The following is a 17032-nucleotide window of genomic DNA, read 5'->3' as shown; positions in this document are numbered from 1 at the left end:
TTATGTATCACATTGAGAGAACTGTCCTCCAGGAAATTCATGAAGCCAGAGATTTCTTGGTAATAGCAGAAAGAAAGCAGAGGTGTAGTGGGCATATTGCTCAAGAAGCCAGGGCAGCACTTTCAATTACTTGGTTATTGAAGAACAAGCAGAATTTAGGGTGTGATCATTTCTCATTATAAATTATTGATACGACCACATCTATGTTACTGTGCTCAGATCTTCTCACTGGGATTTCTTGCTGATGAGGAAATACTGGATAGGGTCGTGTGGGGGCGATTGCCCAAGATGGCGAGTAATCTCTGTAATTTTTTATGAGAAAAGATTGAGGGTTTGTGGATTGCAAAAGATGGTTGGTAGGCAAAATAGGGAGAATATGAGAGAAACATTTAAGTTACTTAAAGTAATTTTTAGGATTGATGCAGGGAAATGTTTCACCACTTACCTTGAGGGAGAAAACAAGTGCTCATTCCTGCAAGTTGGCTATGAGTGTGGTTAGCAAGTTCCTGAGGATTAAATTTTTCACTTGGAGAGTATTGAATGACAGAATGAGTTCCATGAGTCATTTGTGACTGCTTTATCTGTTAGGGGTTGCAAGGAGAGGTACGTTATATATTTTGGTAATACTTTGTGTATCCGACGATTACTTTTTGAACTTCATGGAGGTGCCTGTGCAGCTCAGTGAATGTGGCGTTTGTACACCACGGCGCTTGGCCGCACGAAGGAAGACATGGTTTCGAATCTAGTCGGCGACTAGAGGAAATATTTCTAAGCCTTTTTTTTGACCGGTTTCCGAGTTAGTCGATATCTGGCACGTGCTAGCGGGTTTTTGTTTCTCCCAGAAACTCGGGTTTTACGTCCCGTAAACTCAAGAAAATCGACCGTAGAACTCACATTATTTCAGACATTAAATACGAGTGTTAGTGTTAGGGACCACGAGATAGCGGCACTTGTTGAGCAGTCACTCTTCACTGCGTGCCGCTTAAATAGTGATAGCCTTGGGCCAGCTATCTCTGATTGGGTACCAGTGGAGATTGAACTTCCCACTCATTCTCCGAAAGTTAGATAGGGCTAACAACGAACTCGCCTACTCCCTATATACGGGAATAAAAAGGCAGACACAAATTTAACGAAGATAAACTTTCATTTTTAAGTCGCTCGATGATAAGCATATGAAAATATAAAGGATTACTACAATTTGTAGACCGTGTTTTTATCGAAACTGCGTTGTATAATACCACATTGAACAGGGATTGCTACAATTTGTAGAATGCGTTATATCGAAACCGCGTTTTATAAATACCGCGTTATACGAGGGTTACCTGTATTAATTTTCATTGTTGAATGCGTGTTAAGGACTAACTGATATTCGTTTTTATAGATGAAAATAATTAGGCGATTGTTACAGTAAATTTTTTCTTTTCTCTTTCAGCTTGGTCTGTAGAATTTTAAAAAAAATGACATCAACATAATCATTATCATTATCATAGCGCTAATTGCGTCCATAGATTATACTGTTCTCTTACAGTCTCATTATTCATCTAATATAATCTTTTAAGATTTACTTGGCATTCTATTTCTACTTGGTTTATATTTTATTAATTGTTTGGGATATCTGCTGTTCGCCATTCGGTTTTGGCCATTCAAAAAACATTTGATAAGGATAAATACCAAAAGCTCTACCTATCTCATGGGATGAATCATGTCGGCCTGATTTGGCCGAGTGGTTAGTATCTGCTCTCCAGCCAAAAGGCAGCGGATTCGAATCCCACTGTTGAGATGGATGTTTGTGATTGTCTGTGACAATACTAGTGGTGGGACCTAGATGGCGTTGGGGAAAATGATTCGGTTCGCTGTAGTTAGTGGATTGACTGGTGGAGACGTAGAGATGTAGTGTAGATATCCTCTCGATGAGTATCTGAACTCCTTGTAGGTGTCACGTAATTATTATAATAATAACATTGGATGCAGTTTGGACATTTAAGGTAGACTTGTGTATTTGCAATTTGGTTTGCTAGTCTGCTGGCCGAGTGGTTAGCGTATCCGCTTTCTAGCCAAAAGGCTGCAGGTTCGAATCCCGCTGTGAGCATGGATGTTTGTGTTTATTATTATTATTATTATTATTATCATCATCATTACCACCACAAGACTTTATGGAGTCAAAAGCTCATCTGGATGGTCCTTTTATCACATACACAGCTCATCATACCGTGTCTTAAACACACTCAAACTCCTTGCAGACGCCACACTCTCAGGCAAGGCATTCCAATCATTCACAACTCTGCACGAAAAAACCTGCCTCTCACTCCCCTACTCACACTCTTTCCTCATACTTGACATTCCAGAGGTCAGAAACTACCTTAGTCAGTTGCCTTTGGACCCTTTCCAACATTTCTTCATCCTTTTGAAAACCCGGTGACCAAATCTGGGCACAATAGTCCATGTGTGGCCTAATCAAAGCCTTATACAATGGAACAAGAATCTCCCTAGTTTTACACGTCATTGTCCTCCGCATCATTCCCAGAAGCCTTTGTGTTGTCATCACAATTTTAGCGATGTGTGCCCTAAATTTCAGATCCTTATCCACTATCGCCACCAGATCTCTTATTTCCTCTACTCCCAACAATATATTCTCACCAAGCATAAATTCTGCATCCCATCTTTGTTTTCCAAATTTTAAAACCTTACATTTGCAACATTGAATTCATATCCCTATTTCCGTGCCCAATCACTCAATCTATTCAAGACTTCCTGTAAGGCCACAACATCTTCACTACACTTTATGGTTTGTCCCAACTTTGCATCATCTGCAAACAACTGAATATCTCCATCCAAATCTTCACCAATATTATTAGTATACAAATTAAACAGTAATGAACCTAAAACAGAACCCTGAGGCACTCCACTAGCGACTTTCCTGGATATCGCTCCCCCATACACAACTTGTTGATACCTATCAGATAGCCAGTCTCCAATCCAATGCACCATCTAATCTCCAACCGTATCTGCTCTAGTTTGTCTGTCAACCTATCATGAGGTAGTCTATCAATAGCCTTTGCGCAATCCAAGTATAATACTGTATATTTTTCTTCTCTGTCCAAGGAAGCAGTCACTTTATTGTAATAATTAAGTAGGTTACTAAAACATGACCTTCCCTTAACAAATCCATGCTGTCCATCAAAGACAATACCATTGTTATCAACCCAACTCTGGATCCTAATTCTCACAAGCTTCTCCAACAACTTAACCACAACACCTGACACACACACAGATTGGCCTATAGTTTGATGCTTGAGTTCGATTACCTTCTTTATGAATTTGCACAATCCTGCCCTCCTTCCACTCCTTAGGAACTTGACCAAGTGCAAGACTCATATTAAAAAAGTATGTCAAGGCAGGTGTCAATTCCCTGGCACATTCCTTCAGAATACGCGGTGATATGTTATAAAGTCCCACAGCCTTATTAACATCTAGTTTACTCAACTCCACATACACCTCTTGCTCGCCTACAGTCAATCTCTCCTCCCCATCATCAACTGCTCTCAATCCCTCCATGAAGTCACATTCACAAGATTGAAAGATCTTCATGAACTGTTCATTAAATATCTCCACCAAACATTCTGCATCAGCTGTATTTATACCATTTCCTGCAATCAATGTCATCCTTCCATAATCATTCTTTCTTTTGCTGGCTACATATCGAAAGAATTCCTTAGAATATTTTTGGCTTCATTAGCCAACTGCTGTTCATACCTCTCTTTAGCTACACTCACCAACTAAGTCACCGTCCTTGCTTGGTCTTTATAGACCTCATGGAATTAGTTGTTTCACTCCTCTTATGCAGCCTCCACAATGCCATTTTTCTCTGTATTGCATGCTTAATCTCTTTATTCATCCATCTCACACCCACCTTAATTAACTTTCTCACCCTTGGAATACATTTAGGCATTGCATCTACTAAACAGTTTTTGAAAATCCCCAAAGCTGCATTGATCTCTTTTTCAGCTAACTCCTTATTCCATGCTACACCTGTAAGCTGTTTCCAGAGCTCTTCATAATCACCCTCCCCCATTGTAGTTCCACATATACCCTTTTCTCACAGACGTCCTCACACTGCTGGCAATCCCCCAGATAATCACGTCATGGTCACTCTCACCAATCGGTGGATGAGATGACTCCTCATTTATAATTATATCCTCTGATGAGATGCCCAAATCCTTGTATGCCCTCTGTTACATACTGTCTGAGATAGTTATCCCTCAAAAACTCAAGATACTCATTTTCTTTACTTGCAGTTGCTATCTCATCATTCCAGTCTATATTGCCATAAATAAAATCACCCATAATGATCACCCTTTTCTTATTTACTTGGCTAATTTGATTGTACATTTCATTATCACCACCATCCACATTACCTGGTCTATAACAACATCGCACCAAGTATTTGATTCCATTCACCACTATCTCACACCATACTGACTCAAAACGACTGGCACTATTTCCCTCTTGCATCTGTACTTTATATGGACATAACTCTTTCTCCATCATCAATAGCACTCCCCTCCCTTATTACCCCTTCTGTCCTCACGAAACACATCATACCCTTCCATCTCTATTCCTGTCAGGATGTCATCCTCTTCCAACCATGTCTCACTTATTCCGACAATTTTTCTGTGAACAGACGCAATTAGTGCAACCATTTCATCTGCCCTGTTTCTTATACTTCTAGCATTTGTATACAAACACAACAGCTAATTTCTGGATCTACAGCTAGTTACACTAATACCGCTCAATCGATATAATCTCTACATGCTCAAATGGGGCCATTTCCCTTTCTGCTTCTTCATTTTAAGTCCCTTTTCAATTCCAACTGTTTCCTCTTGATTATCCCATTCCTTTCCTGCCTACTCATGCTCACCTCCTCTTGGAGCATCCACATTTCTCATGATGTGTACCACTTTCCACCCTGAACCTCTCCGTTTCCCTGCTCCTCTTGCACACCCATTCTGTGATTTTCTATACTCATACCACTCACTTCCCCATTCATAACCACCTCTTCAATCTCTCCTGTCTTACTCTCCCACTCTTCCATATCACTTCTCACTCGACATGATTCATTCTCTCTCTATTCACTTCTCTACCTTCCAGCAGCAGTCTCTCCAAGCGACTCACACCATAGCCACTCAAATGCAGTCCATCACTCTCATACAGCTCACTTCGCCCCTCAATCTCATTCCACACATTTACAAACTGTACCCCCCTCTCCTCACACATTTCAGCCAGCATATCATTCATAATCCTTGCTCTCCACCTCATCTCAGCATAGTCATACCTAGGCAACACGCTGACTACCTTTCCTGTTACACTACTCTCTTTTATCCTTCTAAGCAGCCTCCTGATATCAATTCTGACACACTCTTTGTCCCCTCTTTGAAATCATTCGTACCTATCAATACTGTTAACTCTTTTGCTCGCTCCTGCCTCATATCCAATGCCTTTCTTTGGAAATACTAGTGGTGGTAGTCTGCGGTAGATGGCGGTGGTGTAGTTGTGCTCAGTTGGTGGTTTGAGCGGCGGAGGCAGAGTTGTGGAGCAGGTATCCTCCCGCGATGAGTCTTTGGACTCCCTGGAGGTGTCTAATAATAATAATAATAATAATAATAATAATAATAATAATAATAATAATAATTTTCCGTCGGGAAAAAAAGATCATAATGTCATATTATATTTGTCCTCATTTTTGCCCTCCAACACCACCATATATACTTCAGAATTAACGCTTAGCTCATCACTGTTCTTCACGTTTTAATGAGTTTCATTACCAAGCCCATCAGCTTTTTTTAGTGTTTGGTTGAGGTGTCAAATAATAATAATAATAATAATAATAATAATAATAATAATAATATTATTATTATTATTATTATTATTATTATTATTATTATTGTTATTATTATTATTATTATTATTATTATTATTATTATTATTATTATTATTAATGAAGTACAGTACAAATAACTGGACAAGTCTGTTTATTACTATCTTATTTACCGCTAGGTGAATGAAGTTCGCAAGTGTTTTATGACATTAATAGAACTTGTAGTTTAATATATATCGTTGTTAATCATGTGAATGTAATGTAATATAATTATTCCACTGCGATGTGGTCTATTATTGTTTTTATGATATCGTTTTGAGTGTAGTAAAGTAGTAAACTATATCTCAAGTTAGGTGAACTTTCACCCATATCTTTCTTTTGCTACATTTCTTTATGCTGAAGCGAGCTACAGAAATATTGGTGTATCATGTTCGTACAGTATAATTCATTTCAGTTTTATGGAGTTTAGTTGCAAAGTAATTTTCAGCGCTCATATTAGGCATTAGCGATTTATAATATGAAGAAACAGCGCAAAGATTTTCAGCGCTCATATTAGGCATTAGCGATTTATAATATGAAGAAACAGCGCAAAGAAATGTCCCTATACATTGTTCATGGCACATGAACTTTCGATTGTCCTTATACATGTTCATGATAAGGACAATCGAAGATTTGTCCTTATCATGTTCATGATAAGGACAATTCGAGATGTGGCCTTTGATTAGGCCACATCTCGAATTCTGCGCTCAGATTTTGTCTTCTGGATTTCTGGGAGAGAATCCATCATTGGCAAATATTCAGAGCCGGATATCAAAAGTAGTGACGAGTTTGTGGAATGATGACAGGTTGAGGGAATGTAACTTGCAGAGTTTGGTAATTAAGCGGAAGGATGAGGATATGGATTAGAGATCATTCTTGGAAGTTGTATAAATGTGTGCATAACAGAGTGTAGTAGGACTCTTTTTGCATGGTGAGTGGAATGCTTTTCCAAATGAGGTGGTGAGTGCATAGACATTTAATCAATTTAAGTTGAGGTTTGATAGATATTGTCTCTGTTAGGTTGCATTTTATTGTTGCCTCTTTCATCGAGTCTTGATTCCAGGAGATGCCATTTTAGAAGTGTCTTACAAAGGTTATGAGCCCAAAAGGGTTTGAAGAGAGTGAAATCATTTTAACAGTCACATAGGAATGCTACAGCATTGTAACAATTGTTAAGGGCAATGGTGTCAGAATGGCTCCAGTGACAGGATATTTTCCTAGTTATTGAAATGGTCATGCTAAAAAGGCACATAGGTATGAAATTTGCCAAGGAGGCCAAAAACCTTGCTTTGCTACTGCATTGCACAAAGCAGATGATAGGACACTACTACGTCACCAAGCATTTGTTAATGGGAGGTTGTATTTAAGCAGTATATTTGTACAGCAGCAACAGATTAGAAAAGAAGGGGTTTGCACTTTCTCTAATATATAAAGTTTACCAATGCCTTTGAAGATTGTCACATCACAAGATAGTATTTAAATAAGATTATTATTATTATTTTTTTTTTTTGTGGTCCCCACCCATGAAAGGATTCTGTAAACCTATAGTACATTTGTACCATTAGTGAGCTAAAGTTTTTTTTTTTTTCCCTTCAATTTTATTAATTTTATATATCACTGATCTAGAGATCACACATGAAACCATTTCAGGCCTCCAGTAGCAAAGTAGTGGTCTCGCATCAGGTGATTAAATTCATCTCCCTCATAAAGGCAGTCATAAACATAAATGCTGAAGGAGGGATTCAAAACTGCAGCCTGTTGGTTTTGTGGAAAGTGGATATGCTAACCACTTTGGCCAACCATTAGTAAATTGTGTATGATGAGGCATTATCATAGAAGATAAACTCGTAACTTTGTTCTCAGACTGTTTTACAAAGGTTTTGAAGCTCATTATTGTATGCCATAATATGTTCATATAAGTGGTAGTCAAAGTGATAAGGTGGCTGAGCAATTTAAGATTGCTCAGCCACCTTCCAAAGACATTTTTCTGGAGAAGGCAGGTGGCAAGTGGTGTCCTGCAGGACTCTATGCTTGCACCACTGCTGTTTAATTTATACATAAATAATATGGGAAATAATTTGAAGGGAGATATTCAGTTGTTTGCTGATGATACAAAGTTGGATAGGATAATAATTAATCAAGTGATGTAGAGAGCTTGCAGGATGATTTAAATAGGCTGACAGTATGGGCAAAACATAATGGATGTCAATTTAATGTAGAAAAGTGTCAGTTATGCAGAAAAGTTATGCATTTTGGGATGCACAGAAAACAAGCTATACGTATATCACATTGAGGGAACTGTACTTCAGGAAATGGATGAAGCCAGGGATTTGGGGGGGGGGGTAGTAGCATATAGAGAGCTGAAGTTTAGAGGGCATATTTCCAGAACACATTAACAAGCAGAGATAAGGGAGTTATCATTCCTTTTTTAAAAGTCTTGATACAACCATATATGGATTATTATGCTCAGATCTGGTCATCTAGGTTTCCTTGCGGATGAGGAAGTGGTGGAGATAATCTAGAGGTGAGTGACCAATAATGTGTGGACTGTATAATGCACCCTATGAGGACAGATTGAGTGTTTGTGGATTGCAAAAGTTGGTTAATAGGTGAAAAGGGCAGGAGTATGATAAAAACATAAGTTGCTTAAAGGATTTTATAGGATTGATGCAGGGGAAACGTTTCAGCATTTGGCTAGTGGGGGGGGGGTAGAACAAGAGGTTATCGCTGTAAGACGATGAGATTTTTTTCTTGGAGAATGGTGAAAGAATGGAATGGGTTGCTTGATTCAGTTATGAGTGCTTTGTCTGTTAATGGAGAAGTATTGGTAATTTGGGTGTCCTATGATGAGTCTTAGGATTCTATGGAGGTTCCTGCAATAATCATAATAAATATTGCTTAAATGAGAATATGCAGTTTGGAGATAAAACAAGTTTAGTAAAGTTATTTTTATTATGACACCTTCAAGGACTTATTGAGGAAGGGCACACCACAGTACCCAACTCACCATCTCTACTATCTACAAATTACATAATGCCACCTACAACCCAATAATATTCTGTCTGTAAATTGTGTATCATCATCATCAAATTCTTGACACGTACCTTTGAGGTGTGTACAAGCTATGATAGTACTACATGAAAAATTTACATCATTACTAACTTATCTACAATTTTCCCCCAAATCAGTCTGGTACTTATCAAGACACATTATCAGATCTGATATTTCTGTCATTTAAGGCATTTTGTACCGTATCAATCCACCTATATCTTGGTCTTCCTCTGGGTCGTTTTCCTGCCAACCTGGCTGAAAACACTTGTTTTGCTAATCTTTCCTTGCCCATTCTGTTTAAGTGACCATACCATATGAGATTAGCTCTGCTAATGCATTCCTGGATGCTGAAATGTCAGGTTCTTTCCTAATATCCTCTTTTTTTTTAATATGATATTGCCATTGATGCTATCTGTTCACGCCTGTAATCTTTCTCAGGACTTTCATATCTGCAGTCTCTAGTCTTTGGTCATGTGCTTTACTTCTGACCCAGCTCTCAGATCCATAAGTTAAAACCGGTTTGGACACTGTTTTGTATACTAATTTATATAGCTAATTTAGTGTTCCGACTGATTTCTCTCTTATTCCATATGAATTTATTCAGTTGACTTCCTACTATACCAGCTTTGTTGATTCTGTTGTCTATTTCCATATTTAATTTATCATCTTCACTGAAAATCGTGCCTAAGTAGATGAAATGTTTTACTTGTTCCACAGGTTCTTTGTTCACAATGCACGTGACATTTTCAATGATTCTGTCTATTTTCATTGTTTTTGTCTTTTTATTGCTGACCTTCATACCATATCTATTACAACAGTTATTCAATTTAGTCAGAGAATCTTGCAGACCTGTAGCGGATTTATTTAGAAGTATAACATCGTGCGCATAAAGCAAAGCGCTGACATTAACATCTCCAATTTTGATATCATGTATAATATTACTTTGCTTCGTAATGTGATTCTTATAGATAATGAATAACAGAGGGGATAATGTGCATCCTTGTCTCACCAGATTTAACATTAAACCATCTTCCTGTACTTCCTTCAATTCTAACTGCTGACTTACAACTGAAGTAAAGACTAAGTATTGCTTGATATAATGCCCCATTGATACCATATAATTGTAGCGTATTGAATAGCTTCTCTCTTGGCACTTTGTCATATACCTTTTCCAGATTGACAAAACTTAAATACGGATCTTTGTTATATTTCCATGACTTCTCAACTATTCGTCGTAAAACGAAGATCTGATCCTGACAGCCTGTATTTGGCCAGAATCCAGCTTGTTCTTCCCCATGCTTTTCTTCCACAATTCTTCTCAACCATTTCTCAAGCATACTTGCATAAATCATACCAGGAACACTCATACTTGCATAAATCATACCAGGAACTTTATATATGGGTACTATGAGAGCTCTACTCCAATCATCGGGAATGATTGGAGTAGAGCTCTCATTTGAATGAGAAAAATGCGAGGACTCACAGAGAAGATGGGCAGCCTTCTGAGGGGATGGTGCAGAACATCAGTAGAGTGGAAGTGAAAGAGGCCATGAAGAGGATGAAGAATGGAAAATCGGTGGGCCCCAGACAGGATTCCAGTTAAGGCATGGAAGGCTCTAGGGGGAAGAGGGAATTGACCTGCTTTGGGACCTGTTCATGAAAGTTTGCCAACAGGAAAATATACCCGAGGAATGGAAGAAAAGTACTCTTGTACTTTTCCTCCATTCCTCATAGCTTATTCTAATCTCCGCTACCTCCATCCTGCTGGAGGTAGCGGAGGTTAGAATAAGGTGGATGTGCAGTGTGACCAGAAAGGATCTTCAAGGATAAAGGGGGATGCACAAGACTAAGAATTATAGAGGAATAAAGTTGATGTCCCACACAATGAAAATCCTAGAAAGAGTTCTTCATGGAAGACTGAGGAAGGAGGTGGAGATTGCAAAGGAGCAATTTGGATTCATGCCTGGTCGATCGACGACAGATGCCATCTTTGTGTTACGACGGAAGATGGAAAAGTTTCGAGAGAAGCAATGGGAGCTACATCTGGTATTTATTGATCTGGAGAAAGGGTATGATAGAGTGCCAAGGCAGAAGTCTGGAGGTGTCTGAGGGACAATAAGGTACTGGAGAAATATGTCAGGTTGGTACAGGAGATGTACAGAAATGTGAAGACAAGTGTTCGAACCTGCTTGGGAGTGACAGAAAGTTTTCCAGTGACAGTTGGCTTGCATCAAGGGTCTGCATTAAGTCCATTACTGTTTAATATTGTGATGGAGGTGGTGATGGAGGAAGTGAGAGAAGATGCGTTGTATGTAGATAACATCGTGCTGTGTGCAGAATCAAGAGAAGAAGTGGCAGCCAAACTGGAAAGTTGGAGGAAAGTACTGAAAGAGAGAGGTATGAGACTGAGCAGAAGTAAGAAAGAGTATATGTGTTGCAAGGTGAATAGCAGCCAGGAGACAGATCTGGAGCTGGAAGGAAATGTCATCAGGAAGGTTAGTGACTTTAGATACTTAAGTTCAACAATGAAAGAGGATGGTGAGGCTAAGAAGGAAGCGGGATGCAGGGTACCAGCAGGATGGAGGAACTGGAGAGAGAGTTGGCTGGAGTGCTATGTGATAAGAGGGTGCTGATCAATCTCAAAGGCAAAATTTACAGAACAGTAATGAGACCAACTATGATGTATGCTTTGGAAAATGTGGCCCTGAGGAAAAATACCATCAGCAGGATGGAGGTAGCAGAGGTTAGAATAAGGTGGATGTGCGGTGTGACCAGAAAGGATCATCTGAGAAATGACTATGTAAGGATAACTGTGAAAGTTACGAAATTAGGAGCAAAGATACAAGAGGCAAGGTTGAGATGGTTTGGTCATGTGATGAGGAGGGAGGAAGAGTATGTGGGAAGAAAGGTCATGCAGATGGATGTGCAGGGTGGGAGGAGGAAGCATGGATGGCTAAAGAATAGATGGAGGGAGATGGTGGAAGAAGACTTGAGGATGAAGAACTTGGATGTGGCTACAGCCCAAGACAGGAAGTTGTGGAGGAGACTCACCACCAACAGTGACCCTACTTAAGCGGGAAAAGCTGCAGAAAAAGAAGAAGATTCTCTAAGAGCACAAGCTAACTTATATGCCAGGAACTTCCAGGAAAATCAGAATTCCACCATGGAGGTCTGATTTTTCTATCCTTGCAGACAACCTCACCACATGCCTCTCTGGCTGAATTAATCAGGGTTTTCTTCACTGAATCTCCAAGTTTGGTTACTGTTCTCAAACTCTCATTTTTTCTTCAATAATCTTTGTGTATTTTAGTCTACTGCTCAACTTTTATTTGCTTTAAAACTTTCTTACATGTTATTCTTTTCAATATGAAATTCAATTTTATCCTGCTCAAGACTAAATAGTGATCGCTTCCAATTTCAAATCCTCTGTACACTCTGGTGTCCTGTACTAGGGAGAAAACATCACTATCAACAATAACATAGTCAATGGTATGCCGCAGGGTTCTGTTCTTGGACCACTGCTGTTTAATCTGTTCATTAATGATATAGGGAAGGATCTAAGTGGAACAGTTCATTTGTTCGCTGATGATGCAAAGTTGGGTAGGGCGATAGTGAACACAGAAGATGTCAAAGTCTTGCAGGATGACTTAGATAGATTGGAGTTCCGGACTAAGGAGAATGGATGTCAATTTAATGTGACAAAATGTAAGGTTATGCATTTTGGGGTGAAAAGATTAGCAGCAGTATACCACATTGGTGGAACTGTACTCCAAGAGATTGATGAGGCCAGGGACTTGGGAGTGTTGGTGGATAGGGAGATGAAGTTTAGGGGGCACATTGCAAAAGTAGCTAAATGAGCTCATCAACTCACTTGGTCGTTGAAAAATACCTTGACGAGCAGAGACAAGCAAGTTATTATACCTCTGTACCGAGCCCTGATAAGACCTCATCTCGACTACTGTGCCCAGATTTGGTCACCTCGGTTCCTTCTTGATGGGGAGGAGATGGAGAGGATCCAGAGGCGAGTGACTAAAATGATAGCAGGCCTATGGAATGAACCATATGAGAACAGGTTGAAGATTTGTGGGTTGCAGAAACTGGTTGATAGGCAGAAAAGGGGAGATATGATTGAGACATTCAAATTGCTAAAAGGATTCTATAGGATTAATTCAGAGGATATTTTTGAGATCAGGACTGGTGGTGGGAGAACTAGGGGACACCTATGGAAGCTGGGCAAGAGTGTGGTTAGCAGGGGTGTTAGAGCTGGGTTCTTTACTTTTAGAGTGGTAAATGAGTGGAATAAGCTGCCAGAGTCTGTTGTGGGTGCTATGACAGTGAGCGAGTTCAAGGCAAGGTATGATAGATACTGTGAGAATTTCGAATAGTTGTGTTGACATGATGTTTAGGGCCTCCCTCGATGAGTCTAAGGACTCCCTGGAGTAGCCCGAAATAATAATAATAATAGTCAATGAGGCTTTTCTTATTCCTTGCCTCTTCTTTCCATGTGAATTTGTGCACATTTTTATGTTGGAACATGGTGTTAGTAATAACCAATCCATGTCCTGAGCAGAATGCAACAGGTATTTGCCATTATTATTAGCTTTGCTCTTTTCTCCAAATTTTCCCAAAATATTTTTGTATGTCTGACAATCATTTCCTACTCTGCTATTTAGATCCTCAGAAAGGACCAACTTTTCCTTTTTCATTGTGTCAGTTGCTTTCTCTAAAGTCTCAAAAAATTCCACAACTTCTACCTTAGTAGAACCTTCTGTGGGACCATAGGCAGAAATAAGTCTCATTGTCCAATTCCCCCGTTCTCATATTTGCCCACATCACTCTATTTGAGACTGCCTGCCGTTCAAGAAGATTTGCCTCCTATTCAGTGTTGATTACAATGACTACTACTCCTTTTCTGTGATTGTCATTGCCTGAATATAATATTTTTTATTTATTGCTCAGAAAGATCTCGCCAGCTTTTGTCTTTTTTGTTTCAGTCACCCCTATTATGTCGATCTGGCACTTATCTAATTCCTCAGATAGCTCCATTTCTTTGCCATTTTGGCTTCTTATGTTGATGGTACCAGTCTTTAACTCTGGTGGTGTTGAGTTGTGGTGTGTTTTCAGATTTGCTCCAGTAGCTGACTTTTTTGCTGTTCACCCTGGTTCCCTGGGGAAAACAATGGGGACCTTGTTTAACTGGGTGACACCCCAGCTGGCATGAAATTTTGTCATGTTGTACCATCATTTTGTATTTTGGTTTAAGCCAATAAGAATGCAATTAGGTTAGCTAAATCCTAAATTATGTATTATGAGTAGCAAAATTGATCACTCGGTGAGGATTTGAACAGACTATCTGTGAATAGGGATAAGTGGAACTAGTGTTTTTTTTTTTTTTTTAGGTCATATGCAATGGTATGGTATACCAACACCTTTATTAACACTGACACAGAATTGTTTTGTTTTTCAGCTTTCCTGCTTCCAGGACCTATTATTTTACAAAACAAGTTCTGAGGGGTGCAAACAGTTCAATTTTGAATTGTGATGCAAGAATGAGATGCTCTTTATTTACTCATGTTGGTATATCATTTGGAGTTGTTGACCTTGAAATGAGGGCACAAGTTGCAAGAATTATGAATATAACAAGTGATAAGGCAGTGATTAGGAAGATGTTGATATCTGTAACAATAGTTAAGTTCTTATGTACAAGAGCTTGATAAGCACTGTTATGTGTATATTTGGTTATTCTAGGTTTTCAGGAAGATGAAAAGATTTTGGAGAAGTTATTAAGCATGTCATTTCTGAAATGTTAATATATGAAGATAGACTGGGAGAATGCCACTACTACTGGAGCCAGGTAGATAAGAAGGAATGATATGATAGAGGCATAAGTTGGCTGAGGGTTTATATGAGGGTTTATACGAGGGTTGATATTTCATAAGGATGGGAGATGGCAGCAAAGTAAGGTGCCATCCCTAGAAGTTGTATTAAGAAGAGTGAGAGTTCTTGTCTGTAGGGTAATAAGCAAATGGGAAAGAGTTCTTTTATGTAGTGTGTGTGTGTGTGTGCGCGTGCTCAGCGTATAGAAATAGTTTGTCTTGAATTGGTGAACATTGTGTTTGAAGTGTGGAACTGTCATAAGGAGCCTTAATTCCATGAAGATCTCGTGGTGATGATAATAAACCTTTATAACACTGAAAAGTTGTAAAATTTATATTTCCAAGATATCTAACTCACATTTTTAATACATTTGCCAGTTCAATTTATTAGGAGTTTTTTTTTTACAGTACTTTAACAATAATCTGGTTATTGTAAAAAAAAAAATATATATATATATATATATATATATATATATATATATATATATATATTAAATATATATATATATATTAAATATATATATATATATATATATATTAAATATATATATATATATTAAATATATATATATATATATATATATAAATATATATATATATATATTAAATATATATATATACAGGGTGTTCGGGATAAATTTGACAGTTTCGTAAGGAAAAAGAAAATCTTCTTTGTATCTATTAAATTTAATGAATTGACAAAAAAACATTACAGGCAGAGTTAATTACAATACTATCAACAAGATTTACTCAAAATAACCACCATTAGCATCGATCACAGCTTCAATTCTGCTTCGGAACCTCGAACAAGCTGATGCTACAGTCTCCCTGGGAAGGGCCGCAAAAACTGTTTTAATTTTATTCATTAACTGGGCTTTTGTATTACTGGAAGTGCGATTGGTGTCTTTTTCAACTGCGCCCCATACAAAATAATCCATGGGGTTAAGGTCTGGGGAGTTTGGAGGCCAAACATTTGGACTGGTGAAGTCGTAGAAATTTTTAGACAACCATTTTTGACTTTTCCCAGAGGTGTGGCAAGGGGCGGAATCCTGCTGCCATACATACGGCCTACCATTGGCTACCCTTGTTATCCAGGGCTTGACTACAGTTAGCAACTCCACGAACAAAGCCCGAATTCCAATGCCAGGGTTCTTCAACACCTGTTCCTGCAGATTTGCGAGGAATTCTGCTGTACGAACGCAATCAGATCGTCTGCTAGGGATCTTTCTTCTTGCTACATCCTCGTAGTCACCATTGCAAGTCTCTAGTTCATGCCTGATTGTTTTTACTGTATTCAGGGAGCATTGGGCAGCAGTCGTAATATCCTTATTTTGATGGCGGGCACGAATCATCATGATACAAGTTATTCTCTTCCATGATTCAGGTGGGTTCCAGCTATCCATCCTTTCTGACATCTTGTATATGAATGAAGAAGGGTCCAACCTTTTAAATGAAGAGAAGTGTGTGTTAATACATGTAACTTACGTAAAAATATAATTAATTATAAATATGTCAAATTTATCCCGAACACCCTGTATATATATATAAATATATATATATATATATTAAATATATATATATATATATATATTAAATATATATATATATATATATATTAAATATATATATATATATATTAAATATATATATATATATTAAATATATATATATATATATATATATATACACATACATACATACATATATATATATATATATATATATATATATATATATATACACACACATACATACATATATATACAGGGTGTCCCAAAATTCACGCAAGAAGTAATTTTGATAGAAAACACAGGTTTTTAATTAAAAATTGTAATTTCTTATTGATTCATAAAGTGTACAGTATAGGGTTATGCATGGAATAGCATATCGGGTAAATGGCCCCCACGGCTCTGCTGGCACATATGCACTCTTTTGTCGAAATTTTCCATGACAGTTTTGCATAAATGTGGCTGAATTTCATTGATACAGCGCTCAATTTCCTCCTTCAAGGCATGGGTGGTCGTGGGCTTGTTGGCATAAACCTTAGACTTCAAAAAACCCCAAAGAAAAAAGTCCAACAGCGTTAAGTCACATGATCTGGGCGACCAATTCTGATCACCAAAACGGGAAATTACACAACCAGGAAATGACTCATGCAGTAATTGAATTGTTTCTCGGGCTGTATGGCATG

The 17032-nt window shown here is 38.2% G+C and overlaps 1 protein-coding gene across 1 annotated transcript in view; it reads left to right on the top strand.

Moving 5' to 3' along the window:
* The first annotated feature begins 6085 nt into the window (after positions 1-6085).
* The window catches only part of LOC150104672 (general transcription factor 3C polypeptide 6-like), a 129907-nt gene continuing 118960 nt past the window's right edge, over positions 6086-17032 (top strand). Inside the window, exon 1 of the mRNA XM_090395259.1 lies at positions 6086-6304. The gene's annotated coding sequence lies outside the window, so the exon portion shown is untranslated. The remainder of the gene's footprint in view (positions 6305-17032) is intronic.

Source organism: Typopeltis vanoorti, chromosome 7, assembly GCF_054136105.1.
Source record: "Typopeltis vanoorti isolate ZY-2024b chromosome 7, IOZ_Tvanoo_1.0, whole genome shotgun sequence".
Classification (NCBI taxonomy): Eukaryota; Metazoa; Arthropoda; class Arachnida; order Uropygi; family Thelyphonidae; genus Typopeltis; species Typopeltis vanoorti.
Note: the sequence above shows the minus strand (reverse complement) of the source record. Positions and strands in the feature narration are given on the sequence as shown.